The sequence below is a fragment of the Lissotriton helveticus genome, chromosome 7 (assembly GCF_964261635.1).
Source record: "Lissotriton helveticus chromosome 7, aLisHel1.1, whole genome shotgun sequence".
NCBI lineage: Eukaryota > Metazoa > Chordata > Amphibia > Caudata > Salamandridae > Lissotriton > Lissotriton helveticus.
This window is the reverse complement of record NC_136068.1, coordinates 405,911,635-405,924,748: the sequence shown is the minus strand read 5'-3', so window position 1 is coordinate 405,924,748 and position 13,114 is coordinate 405,911,635. Positions and strand designations below refer to the sequence as shown.

The 13,114-nt window shown below is 42.7% G+C and overlaps 1 long non-coding RNA gene across 1 annotated transcript in view; it reads right to left on the bottom strand.

Moving 5' to 3' along the window:
* LOC144766790 (uncharacterized) overlaps window positions 1-13,114 on the bottom strand; it is a 278,901-nt gene that overhangs the window by 10,291 nt on the left and 255,496 nt on the right. Inside the window, exons 2-4 of the long non-coding RNA XR_013597930.1 lie at window positions 9,919-9,978; window positions 9,101-9,127; window positions 1,388-1,516 (exon numbers count right to left, since the gene is read on the bottom strand). This is a non-coding gene — a long non-coding RNA (uncharacterized LOC144766790). The remainder of the gene's footprint in view (window positions 1-1,387; window positions 1,517-9,100; window positions 9,128-9,918; window positions 9,979-13,114) is intronic.

Below are 13,114 nucleotides of genomic sequence, written 5' to 3'. Positions count from 1 at the left end.
AAACTAAGAACAGTTGTGAAGCAGTTTTCTAACAGGTAAAATCGACTAAAAGCTTCCAAAATAAGAAATGTAAGTTGCACGGGCAAATAAACACTCATCTAATGATGCAAGAGAATTTTGTCTTGCAAAGGCCTTTTTCTTCCCTCAAATAAAAGTGTATTGTTGGTTTGGAAGTAGTTTTACCAAGAATAAATGTTATCATCACAATTATACACATATACATGCTCTTTGTTGTCTTCTCCAAAATGGAGACATTGGTACTCATAGTGTTTTCGAAAGTATCTGGAGCACCCAAAAAAGGCCGACAAGGAGCAGATATTTTAAATACAGGATGCATGAGAGGGAATGGCATCCAGGGGTTCTGATGACATCATAGCAATCCATGCCTTCAAATGCTACAGGAACAATAACAAATGGCAAACAGTAAGAAAACCTTGTGGCTGGGTGGTTCAGGCCTGTGACTTCCATTTGATTTTCACCTCGGAGAGAACGGCCCCCTCCAACCCCCAAGCCCCACTCGCATTTTCCTTTGTGGACACAGTACATTAACAAGCGTGCTGGACTCAATTAAGCTGGTACTTGACCCCCCCACAGCAAGACCCATCCCCCTTCATCAGCTGGTGAGGAGTGTGCATAATAAGTTTGCTTCTCAGAGCAGTGCCCAGTGCGAGGCTCTGTCTGGGACAACGGCCTCGAGCTGATGCCATTCAACAATCCTTGCGTGCAGACAATAAGGCTGGGGAATGCGCGACCCCCTGCCCATGACGCCACGGCCCCCCTGGGGGTCGCGCCCCACAGATTGAAGACCGCTGTTCTAAGGTAAGGAATCTATCACTAACTAATGTCTCTTACAGATATATCGTTACACAAGTAGTAACTTGTGCATCTTGCACAGTGTGAGCTGTAGTTTTCTGGCACTCGAGTAGATTTTTACTCGAACGGCAGCTTTCTCAACGCGAACTGGTATTTTCTAACCGCGAGCGGTCGCGAGCATGCCCGACCACTCGCAATGAGAAACCTGACCTCCCCGGGTTGAGAGTCTCGCCGGAATGTCAATATGCTTGCTCGCGGTCGCGAACATGGCATTGAGGACCGCGAACAAGCAAAAAATTACCGCTGCACTACGCTACGCTGCGCTAAGCGTGTTCGCACTGTGCTACGTGCAGCTCGCGTAGTGCGAAATTGCGCAAACTTCGCAAACTACACGAGCGTAGTGCTTCGCCCAGGGTTAGTCTAGGAAAGAGAAGACAATACTGGTACTACTTCATGTTGTTAATATCCTTATTTTCAGACAAACTTTATATGATCATTAATACCTGCCTAAAAAGGGCTCCTTTGTCTCCCTTCCACCAGTATGTTCACTTATTCATACAATGTTGCTACTCACCATGGGAGCGTCTCCAATTCCGCCGAAATATGCACAGACATGTAGCTGCCAGCAGAAAGAAAAGTGCAACAAATAAAATCCACGAAGGTATGAGGGATGGACTCTCCACCTTGGCGTCTCTCACAAATGCTGCAGTAGGAAAGGAGAATCTCATCATGCTTGGCATAAGGTTTAATGAATGTTCATGCCACAAACAGGAAACCTCAGTCATAGATACCAATCTCCTTTGAAGAGATAGAAATCACACCACAAACATGAAAAGAATTACCGTTATGGAAATCAGCCTATAGACATGCAAATCACACCACATGAAAGAAAAGAAATAGACCATAGAAACCTTAACACATACATACAAACCCCAACCCAAACGTGGAAATTATTCATGGTACATTTTTGCATAGAAACAACACCATAATGATTAAGAATAACACTTGTAAATAAATATATCAAACAACAAAAGAGTTTAGGTACCACAGACAAACAGGTTAATCAAATCACCAATAAAGAAATCATACTTGCACATTGGAACTTAGGCTACAAAGAAGGATAACATACCACAAATAAAAAAACATGCTAAAACAGTAAAATCGCAACCACAAAGAAGAAAACTATAACCACTTAACAAAGATTGACAAGACCACATAAATAGCAAGATCATGTAACAAATACAACATAGGCATCCCACAAATAAAAAGACTGTCCAATATGACAAACATTAACCTGGAAACAATGATAAAACATAGTTATAACACATAAAACAAATGATTCAATTCAATTCAATACCACTTTATTCGATTAATAAAAATCATAAAAGTCGCAATGCAGAAAAGGAGGGATTACATTAACCCCTTCCATGCTCATGACGGAACGGTTCCGTCATCAGCGTCGGTGCTCCGGTGCTGATGACGGAACATTTCCGTCATGAGTCAATTTGATTTATGACCCTTCAGCACTGCAGCGAAATTCGTGCAGCACTGAAGGGGTTAATACGCATAAAAGAGTTAAAAAAATATATATATACATGTGCAATTTTTGTTTTTCTTTAAAAAGATATATTTCATTTGACGTAATAAATGTACAGGAACAATATCAGTTAGTCTATCATGTTCAGTTTTTTACAACGAATGGAAGCCACTATAACATTTGCCACTCCATACATGATTACTGGAGATTCCATTAACTGCAAATAAAGTAGCGCTAGTTTAACTTGCAGGAATCCCTTTTCCTTTAACAATGGAACAATAAACTTTCTTCTGGCTGATCTATACAAAGGACAAAAAAACATGAAATGACTAGAATCCTGCAGTGAAAAGCCATCACACCTACAGGGGGGGCATCCACTGGGTTACACCATGTTTTGCAATCAGTTAAAGGTCTATGCAACTGATTAAATCTAAACTTTGTCAAAACCCAACGATGAAACGGAATTGTTACTATCGTAAGATATGGTTGGATAGACAAAGTCGAGATCTATAAGTAATGCCCCCTAACCATAGGTTTTCTTACTTGTTCCTTCTCTCGCTTCTGCTCTCTAATTTTAATAAAATTTACTTTAATCCATTTTAAGTCTGCTTTTACCAGGGTCTCAGGATTTGTAAAGATTTCTGGTCGTCCCATGTCCTTAGTGATTGTTTTAATGTAAGATAGCCACTGGATGTCCCTGGCTTTCTCTAGGCTCATGCAATCCCGCAATATAAGGTGGTTCAATGAGAGGTTGGGGTTCAGCCAGATTTTTATCCATAATAGGATGGGTGCCATATTAATCATATCAACAATGTAACCCATACCTAGCTCCTGGTGGATTGAAAAGGTGGCTGAAGATTGGGGTAGGCCAAGGAGGGCACGGAGAAATTTGTTTTCCTCATTTTGGATTAGCTCCGAATTTTTTTAACCCCATATTGCAGCCCCATATCTGGCAATGGCGATTGTTTTTGCTCTATAGATGGCCAGGATTGCTTCGCAAGGTTTCCCTCCTAACCACTTTGCAAAACCTAAAATTGCAGCAGAAGATCTTCTAACAGAGTTAACTTTAGACTTAATTTGGGGGACCCAAGCACCTCTGTCATCAAATACTACACCCAAATATGTAAAAACCTTAACTCCTGAGATCACATTACCATTACAGTGGAAGTTGTTTGTACTATACTTTCTAGCTCCAACTGTCATCACATGTGATTTTCCCACATTGACCACTAGATCCAAAGACTTCATAAACTCACCAAAGGAGTTTAATAGCCTTTGTAGACCCAGAGGTGTCCGAGCTAAAAGAACGGTATCGTCCGCGTACAGGAGTACAGGTGTCGGCGTCCCTCCCATACGCGGTATATCAAGCGTGGCCTTCCCCAGCGATTCTTCCAGAGAGGTTATAGACAATGTGAGTAAAATTGGGGCAAGTATACATCCTTGGCGTACCCCTATCCCTGACTTAAATCTTGCAGAGCATTTACCCTCCTGGGTCATTCTAATTGAGGCATATAGATTTTTATGTAATTCTGCCAGGAAATACACAAGCTCCTTGTCGAGGCCCAGGTCCAATAGTATTGTCCACAACCTTGACCTATTAACTAGGTCAAAGGCTGTGGACAAATCCATGAACCCCAAATAGACCGAGCCTCTCGAGGCAACTGTGTTCTTATTTATTATTAGGTGCAAGTTAAGGCACTGGTCTTCGGTCCCTCTACCTGCCCTAAACCCATATTGATCATTAGAAAGGAGGTCTTTCTTTGAAACCCAGCCATCTAGTTTTGCCAAAATGACTTTCCCTAAAATTTTGAAGGACGAGTCTAAAAGAGATATGGGCCTGTAGCATCTAGGGTCCCCTCTTTGCCCCTTTTTAAATACAGGGATAATTGTTGAGCATGACCATGCTGCAGGGAACCCAGAGCTTACTGCCGAATTAAAAACATTTGTTAGAAGTTGGGCCCAATATCTAGGGTTTTCTTTATACAAGTCCGCAGGGACACCATCGGGCCCAGAAGCCTTACCTCCGGATGTGGTCATGATGGCCTTCTCTACCTCCTCAACCGAAAAACAAATTTGTGGCCCCGATTGGTTAATTGGGACAGCCTCAAAAGGTTCTAGAACCAGGTCACTACCATATATAGATTTAAAATGGCCTAATCAATCCTCCTCTGCAAAGCTGACTACTAGCATACAATTTTCTACGCCAGAGAACAGAGGGGTATTAACAATGGCCCAGAACCTAGAGCTATCTCTCATTGTCGCCTTATCCATTAGGGCTTCCCATGCCTCCCTTTTTAGTTCATATTTGCGCGCTTGCACTATAGCTTTATATTCTTTACTTAATCGTGCAACCTGATGCTTATCCCTGGGTGTTTTTTTAAGGGCCTCCAAAAGCATTCTATGTGCTCTTGAGCAGTTACTGTCAAACCACCCCTTGACAAGGGTCTTATTTTGAGGGGATTTTACCATAAGTTCCTTGTCCACTAGGCGACAGATGGCTTCAAATGAGGAGGTTACTTCCCCCCCCTGGCTGGATGGGTCCTGACAGATACTTAATTCTTTTCCAGCCTTTTGATTGATAATATTCGCAAAATCTTCAGGAATGACTTTGCTCCACTTTAGTCTCCTCCCTTGATCTTTGGTTTTAAGGGTGGTTACTGCTCCTATGTTGGTAGGTTTATTAAGAAAGTTATTGCTGTTGTCTAATTCTAGGACTACTGGGTTGTGATAGCTGAAAACTGATACAACAGCATTATAGAAGATCACGTGACTTAATAATCCCGGGGAAATAAATATATAGTCTATAATTGATTCAGATTCCCTCGCAGAATACGTTACAACACGTTCTTTATTATCGTGAAATCCTGGTTTATACAGGTCAACCTTTGAAATAAGTTCCTCCAACGCCTCCCCTTTAGAGCTATGTTCAAAGTGTTGAACTACTGAATATGCAGGGCCCTCCAGATCTTGGTATTGACATTTCAGATTACACAAATGAATATTAAAATCCCCCATTAATATGTAATGGACGAAAGTGGTTTGATTTTCTTTGTATCCATTTAAAAAAGTTCCTAGTGAGCAAAGATGCTCATTTGATTGCCCATCTAGGATAGAATTATAGAAATTAATTATCAAAAGTTTAGCATTATCTTTTCTAGTTAATTCCACTATTAAATAGTTATCAGAAGCGGTGTCTAGCTTTTTGACGGTCCCAGCTATGTTAACTGATAACAGGAATATAAGACCCCCTTTATCTCTCCCTGCTGGCGAGCTACATGCTGTGACAAAATATGAGGAATATCCAGTCACTCAGAAATTACACCCCCTATCCCAGGTCTCCTGTAAAGCTATAATATCATATTGCTTTAAAAAATTGAGCCAATTGGCATCTTCTCTTTTGGAACGTAGCCCTGCGATATTCCAGCTCAGTAATTTTACCTTCACCTCCCTCCCCCCCCCTGACAGATGTTTCTTTATTGTCATTTATTTGGGACCTACTCTGGGGCCAACCAGTCAGTCTATTTCTCCCACCTGGGACAGAGGGGAGAAACGGTTCTGAAGGACCAGGGCCTCCGAATTCTTACGGCTAAGGTCGCTAGGTGTCTTTGGACGTAGACCTGTTTTTATGGTGGCCCAGCTATACGTTTGCGTTCTACCAGGGTAGGGAGGTGAGATGTGTATTGGGTGCTTCGGGTTAGCTGTATTCCTGGCCTAGAAAGGCCTCCCTCCCATAGTACCTGGTCCAGTATCTGGGTAGAAAAAGCCCAATGGTTGTGCTCGAATCCCTTGGTCCTGGGTGTCTAATTGTGAGGCATCCCAAAAGTGACGAAGTGCCTCATTCGGTTTAGCAAAATTAACTATGAGACAATCTCCTTTTTTAGTTTTTTTCGTTCAGCCCAACCATCTCACCCGTCTCCCAGTTAGTATACTACGCGATATATTCTTTTCCCCTGAGCAGTTTTCATCACACCAAGTCTTAATGTTTTCCAGCAGGGACTCAGGTGATTCCCTCTCACCATCAGCAAGGGGAGGAATGTTAACCATAATAGCAACATACGGGGTAACCTCCGGGGGCAGATGTGCATTTAAAAGAGAGGTTGTAGCGCAACACTGTTATCAAACCACGACAAAATAAATACTGCAGTTTTCTCTAAAATTAACAGAAATGTTAAACTTGAAACTCATGATTTTGGAGTGTTCTGAGATAGATTCTTTAATAATGGATCTGTGCAATTACCAATTTCTTTTTACCTTTACCATTCTTTAGTCAAATGAAAGATCTAGATGCATGTATTATTGATAGGAACTAAATCCAAATCAAGACATAGAGACAAATATTTTAAGCAACGTTAGGTTATTATTTTAGATTCTTTACACATGAATAAAGGAGAGTTGAAAATAAACCAATTGCAAAAAAACTATTGCAACACTGATGGTCAATACAAAACTGAGGATATGTTGCAAAGCCTGATACAAATGGGCAATTAGAGTCTGTTCATTAATTTAGTGAATTATTTTCCAGAGATACAAATCTTTAATAGAGTATCTTTTTTCAAACGGAGAGCAACATAGACTCAAAACAATGTAAGAAATCCACACTATTAGTCTGTCCTATGGAAGACTTAGATCTGTTAAAATCTTCAGTTAACATCAAAGAAATCTCTTCCAAGGACAGTCTTCCCCAACAGAAAAAACAGAAGACCAGGACCTAATCTTCAAAAAACATCATCTCTCTTTTTCTTCTTTAATTTTGAAGTCTTCATGTTGTATATATAGAGAACTGTGAGTTTGGGAAAGAGTCAGAGCATTGCCACCTTGCTTCAATGCTCATGGTTAGGTCTGAGGGCCTGATTTTGATCTTACGCGAATCGTTCCCATTGTCACTTTTTCAAAGATATTCCTGCCGCCGACTTGGCGGTCCCTATTTAGATGTTGACTACTGCATAGACCAAAGAACGCTGCAGTCCCACCGTAAACACCAGGAAATCTTGACCGCATCAATGGTGGAATAGGCAAAAGCTGCTGTCAGAGGGAGTTCCGCCAGTTTCTCCACCGGGCCAATCATGATGTGCTTTCCAGTCAACTTAACTGTGGCGGTCAAACCTCCACAGCTGAGTTGGCGGAATGGAAGGGATTTAAGCCTGAATCTCAACTTTCCTTACTTTCACACTTCCTATTTCACCACAGATCCGATCTGCCAGGTCCTGCCATTGCAGCTGTTGTTTCATGACAAGCAAATTCAACACCTTAGTGGATGCAATCGAAGGTAAGTCAAACTCTTACCTGTTATCCATTGACTTATCCGTCAGCATTTGCATAGGACTCGTGCATTTAGAAATTCCTGCCATATTTCTACATGTGGGAGTATTGCTTCCAAGTTTTTCAAGGGGTCGGCTCTATGCTATGATCCATGTGCGACCAGTATGACAGTCACAAGCTGGAAACATTAATCCTATGGCTGAATTTTGTATGAGGCGTTTGGTGTATTCATGACATCACGGTCCTTCCTCTCAACATGTTGCACCTTTGGAGAGTGCATCAGCATATGACCCTGCAGCATGAGAGTATGGGGTCATATACAACCTAATGCATCAATGCTTGGACAAATGTAGGCCAATAGCTCTTAAGAGATTTTCCAGAACACTACTATAAGACCTCACATCATTAGATATTGGTCTCCTTTAATGATTGCCTAAAAAAAGAATGGGCTTGAGTGAAATGGAGATGAAAGTGAGGTATTCTACGTTAATATTTTGAAGTGACTGGTTTAATCTTTTGTACATCACTGAGCTATTCCTTAGGGAAAGAGATGTGGAGTTTGTGCACTTTCAGGGCTAGTATGTTACAGTCATTTAATCTGGAACACAGAGATAAGTAAGGGGCATGGGCCTGAAGCATTCCAGGCAGCTCCTGTCACTAGTGGCGTATCAAGGATGCTCCATACCTAGTGCAAGCGAGAGACATGAGGCCCACTAGTTTTGAAGCGATAGATAAGCCTCATTGGGCTGCAAAGGGCCCCTCTGCATTCCTGGTGCCTCTGCGGCTGCTGTGGGACTGATAGCTATGATCCTGTTAAATAGCCTAACAGAAGGAGAAGCCATTAAAAAGTGTTTGCCCTGTTTTCCTTTTAGGGTAAATGAGGAGCAGAATGCCCACTACTCCACAATGGAAAAAATGGTCCACAATAAAAGAAGGGGTGGGGGCAAGCATAACAGGTGTTCTGTCCCCATGGGGGTTATAAGGAGATTCATTGCATTCTGCTCTCGGGGCTGCAGCAAATACATTTTAGGAAAACAAAAACTATGGAGCGTGAGCTGGACGCCCTGGTATTGGGCCAATTTCCCAACCCTATAGCCCCAACAGGCTTTCTACCTTCCTAGGATGCTTAATCTATTAAATCCCCACATTTGAAAAAATTGGGCACCCACAGGAGTCCAGGGTGGTGTGCCTTACAAGGGTACCACAATGTTTTCCTACCCACAATGCCCTCCAAACCTCAAACCTTGCCGAAAATCACACATTTTCCTCATATTACTATTTACAAAATTCCTACCACTCAATGTTCCAACACTTCTCTCTATAGAAATGCTGCCCCACTCGTATGACTTGGTCTGGTGTCCACGACACAAATGGTCCAAAATGCAGCGTGGATACATAAGCATTAGGGGTAAATATACTGTTTCTTTATGGGCTTGGCTGCCACCCAGGGAAACCTACCTTTGACGAGCAGCCTGATAAAGGAAGACTTACCTGAAATCTCATCTTGAAGTGGGCTGTCTGCAACACATGTAAAAGAAAGAAAAAAAACAGGTCAAAACACTAAAAAGACTTTTGCTGCACCTCCCACAGAACCTCCCAGTACTAGAAGAACAGACAGGAATGGACAGAGAGTAAGGACATTGAAAGAGAGGGGTGTGGCCAGAAGAGGAAAACGATGAGTAACAAGAAGGAAAGGGGGAGCATAAGAGTGAGACGTGAGAGAAGACCACTAGCTGGAGAGGAACGGTCGGAGCAGGGATCCTGGGTCATAGAGAGGAGATATTGTCAAAACAAACGCCGAAATACCTCTTGAAGCATACCCTTTCAGTGAGGCTCTCGGTCCATCCACACACCTTGAGGAGCATGGCTAGCACAGGTGAGTGCTCAATTCACAGGATGGCGGGCACAGGGGTAAAAACGAGGGTCCACAGAAAATGTAATCGCTGAGTAGTTCAATAGCAGAAAGGACAGAGAGGTTCTGATTTACTAAATGTAGAATATAAGGAGGAATAGGTAGAATACAAATAGTATTAAGATAAATAGAGGGTTTGATTAAGTTTGTTTTGGGCAACCATGCCTTGTTAAGGTAAAAGATCCAACTAGGTCAATGAAAGAAGATTAGATGAAGTTCAGAGGAAAGTTATACCAAAATAAAAATTAAAAGAATAGTTATGAAAAGCTCCTCATGTCACAGAAATCCTAATCAGTTTATTAAATAAAAAGTCCCTAAAAAACAAAAGACAGAGTAGGATAATACCAGGAATAATAAAGAAGAAAAATAGGAAATACATTTAATTCAATATACTTACCTGTATTCATTATATTCTTTCAAGAGGGACTCCAGATGGGATACCACTGTACCTGGGAAGCTAAAGATACATGAAAACATTAAGAAGATGGAGAAACCTCACAATTCCTTTATAAAAGCAGTTATATTTGTTAAAAGGGTATAAAGGACCTAGGGCCAGATGTAGGTAACTTACATTTACGATTCCTTAATAGCGAATATTACCAATTCGTTAAGGAATCGGTAAATGCAATGTAGGTAGGAATCGCTAAAATATTAGCGATTCCTTAACATTCCTTAATAACGAATCGGTAATACCGATTCGTTATTAAGGAATCCCTAGCCATTCATTCCTATGGGCCAGGAGGCCCATAGGAATGACTGGGAAGACATTCACTATTAGCGATTCGGTATTACTGAATCGTTAATTGCGGGAGGTATTTCAAGGGTGCCAGGGAGTAAATGTAAATGTAAATGTAAATGTAAATAGTTGTCCAAAGGACACCCTATTGCACCCCTGAAATGTGCATGTGTGCCACATGGCACACACAAAAAAGCGTTTTTTTGTAAGTAAATAGCGATTCCTTAAGGCTGAGGTGCACTGCTTTAAGTGCTACCTACATTGCATTTAAGGAGTCGGCATTACTGATTCCTTAAATGCAAGAGCAATAAGGAATCGGTATTAAGGAATTAGTATTTACTGATTCCTTATTTACCGATTCTTTACCTACATCGCACATGGCTAAATACCGGTCGGTAACACTGAAATTTACAGAATTTCGGTGTTACCGACCAGTATTTAGCCACCTACATCTGGCCTCTAGTCTTTAAAAGGACCTAACTCTTAAAAAAGCAAAATAAAACAGGACAAACCAAAATCTGAGAATTCAGTTTTGCCTTACTTATAACGATAATCTGCCACACTACCAAACCTCAAATTGTCTGAAAACTGAAAGACTTAGGTGGCATTCCTTGCTTAGATCCCACCATGTTTTCCTACCCACAATGCCCTGCAAACCTCAAACTTTGCCTAAACTCATGCATTCTCCTCACATTTCTGTGAGAGAAACTTCCAGAATCTACAGGGCTACACAAACTTCCCACCACACAGCATTCCTACACTTCTCCCAATAAAAACTACCAATTTGTGAGGCTCAGCTGAACGCTCACAATACAAAAGCCCTCAAAAAGCAATGTGGAGACATCAGCAATAAGAGTACTTAGCTGTGCTATTTGGTCCCTGAATCAATTGCCACCCAGGGAAACCTACCAAACCCCTAATTATCTTTAAACGAGACACCTGAGGGAGTGATGTGCTTTGCATGGATCCCACTATGTTTCTCTACTCACTAGACCCTGCAAACATCAAACTTTGCCATAAATCACACATTTTCCTCACATTTCTGTGACCTAAACTTACTGAATCTGTAGGAAGCCATGACATTCCTACCATTCCACATTCCCACATTTGTCTTGATACAAAACACTACCTCAATGGTGTGACTGAACCTAATGCCTGCAAAAAGATTGGATCAAACCAGGGACAATGTGAGTCCTTCCAATTTTCCCAATCGTTCAGGTTCTTTTTCATTCTAGCTTTTTTTTTTTTGTCAATCGTTTTCTGTTTTTCTCTTCCTCTTTCCTTTCCCCTTTCATGTTTTTAATCTCTTTAGGTCAAAGTCTGATGAGGGGAAAAATAGGAACTAAACACCAAAAATGAGGGCTGGTTGGGCCCACTGAAACCATCAGCTCAAATTAAACAGTGACTGCATTCTTCTCTGAGGCACCTTATGGTGGCTGATCATTTTCCACCATTACTGTTAGAAGCAGGAGCTCACTACCACAAAAGCGGTGATCATTCTCCTATCTTCTCAGCTTCTGACAATGTCAGAAAACATCTTTTTCAGTAGACCATATTTCTTTGAGGAGTGTTGCATTGCTTTTCTGTTTTGCCCCAGGATCAGCCGTGGCCGCTGCAGGTAAGAGCGGTGGGGCCATGCGAGGGGATTTTGAGAGACAACCAGGAGTGAAAATTAGTAATTAATTAAAATAAGTAATTAATTTTCCCTCGTGGTCTTCTCTCGAAATCCCCCCTCACCTGGACCGACCGCTCTTACCTGCAGAGTTCGCTGTCGCCCAGGTTTCTCTATGAATAACTGATGTAATAAATAAAATAAATAACAAGTGGCACTCTAGTGCTTAAACTAACTCACTTTGGCTTATAAGCATGGAATAGCTTTGCTCACATTTATACTATACTCACAGTATTCTCTCTTTAAGTCCATAAAATGTGTGGTCAGAGATCAAATAGTATTATGCCAACTGTTTTTTCTTTCCTGTACTAATTTTCATGGTATTTGTGTTAATGCCTTTTTACAAAAAAAAAACTATTCTGGACTTTGTTGCTTTATTGACCGTGTAAGGCATATTTTATATACCTGGAATCTTAGCTTCTTTTCCACTAGAGCGTGCACCACTGCCTAATTCAAGGAGTAACCAAGCCTCCACTGCACTAGATCATATTCATACCCCACTCCCTAACTCAAAATCTGTCAACCTCCTTTGGACATTCAATCAAGAAATATCTAACTGGGGGCGTGGCCAAGATGGCGTCGGAGTAGGACGCTCTTTCTGTGCTCCTCCGGCGCCGATCCTTAATAGCAGCTAATAGCTTGTGTCACCGGCTCGGATCGGCCACCGGACGGTTGGCGGTGGTCTGCGGAGTGGTGCGGAGAGGTCCGGTGCCGCCGGCAGAGCGCTGCGCCGCACATAGAGGCGGGAAGTGCGGAGGGGTTGTGCGGCCTTGAAATCCCCGACCTCGCGTGTCCTGGAGGCCGGCCGGAAGTTCGGGACTGCCGCGTCGGAGGAGGGGGCTCGCCGCCACCCGCCCGAGGTCCCCAGGGACGCCAGCTGCTTGGTGCAAGCCGCGTGAGCGGCGGAGGGAGGCGCTGCCTGCCAGTGGTCGCCGGAGGTGTTATCGGGCTGGAGGTGAAGAGGGGCCTGATCTAGGAGAAGCGCGGAGGCCCAGGAGAGCCGGCCCGGAGGGGTGGTGGAGGCCCCAGGCGCATCCCAGAGGCTGCATTCACCTGGGACACGCAGTTGGGCCCAGCATCGGCGCGTGGAGCTGAGCACCGGCCCAGAGGGGAAGAGTGGCTGACGGCCGACGATCCGAGCAGGGCGAGCGCAGTCAAGGCAGGCTCGGCTTCCTACGCTGCGGA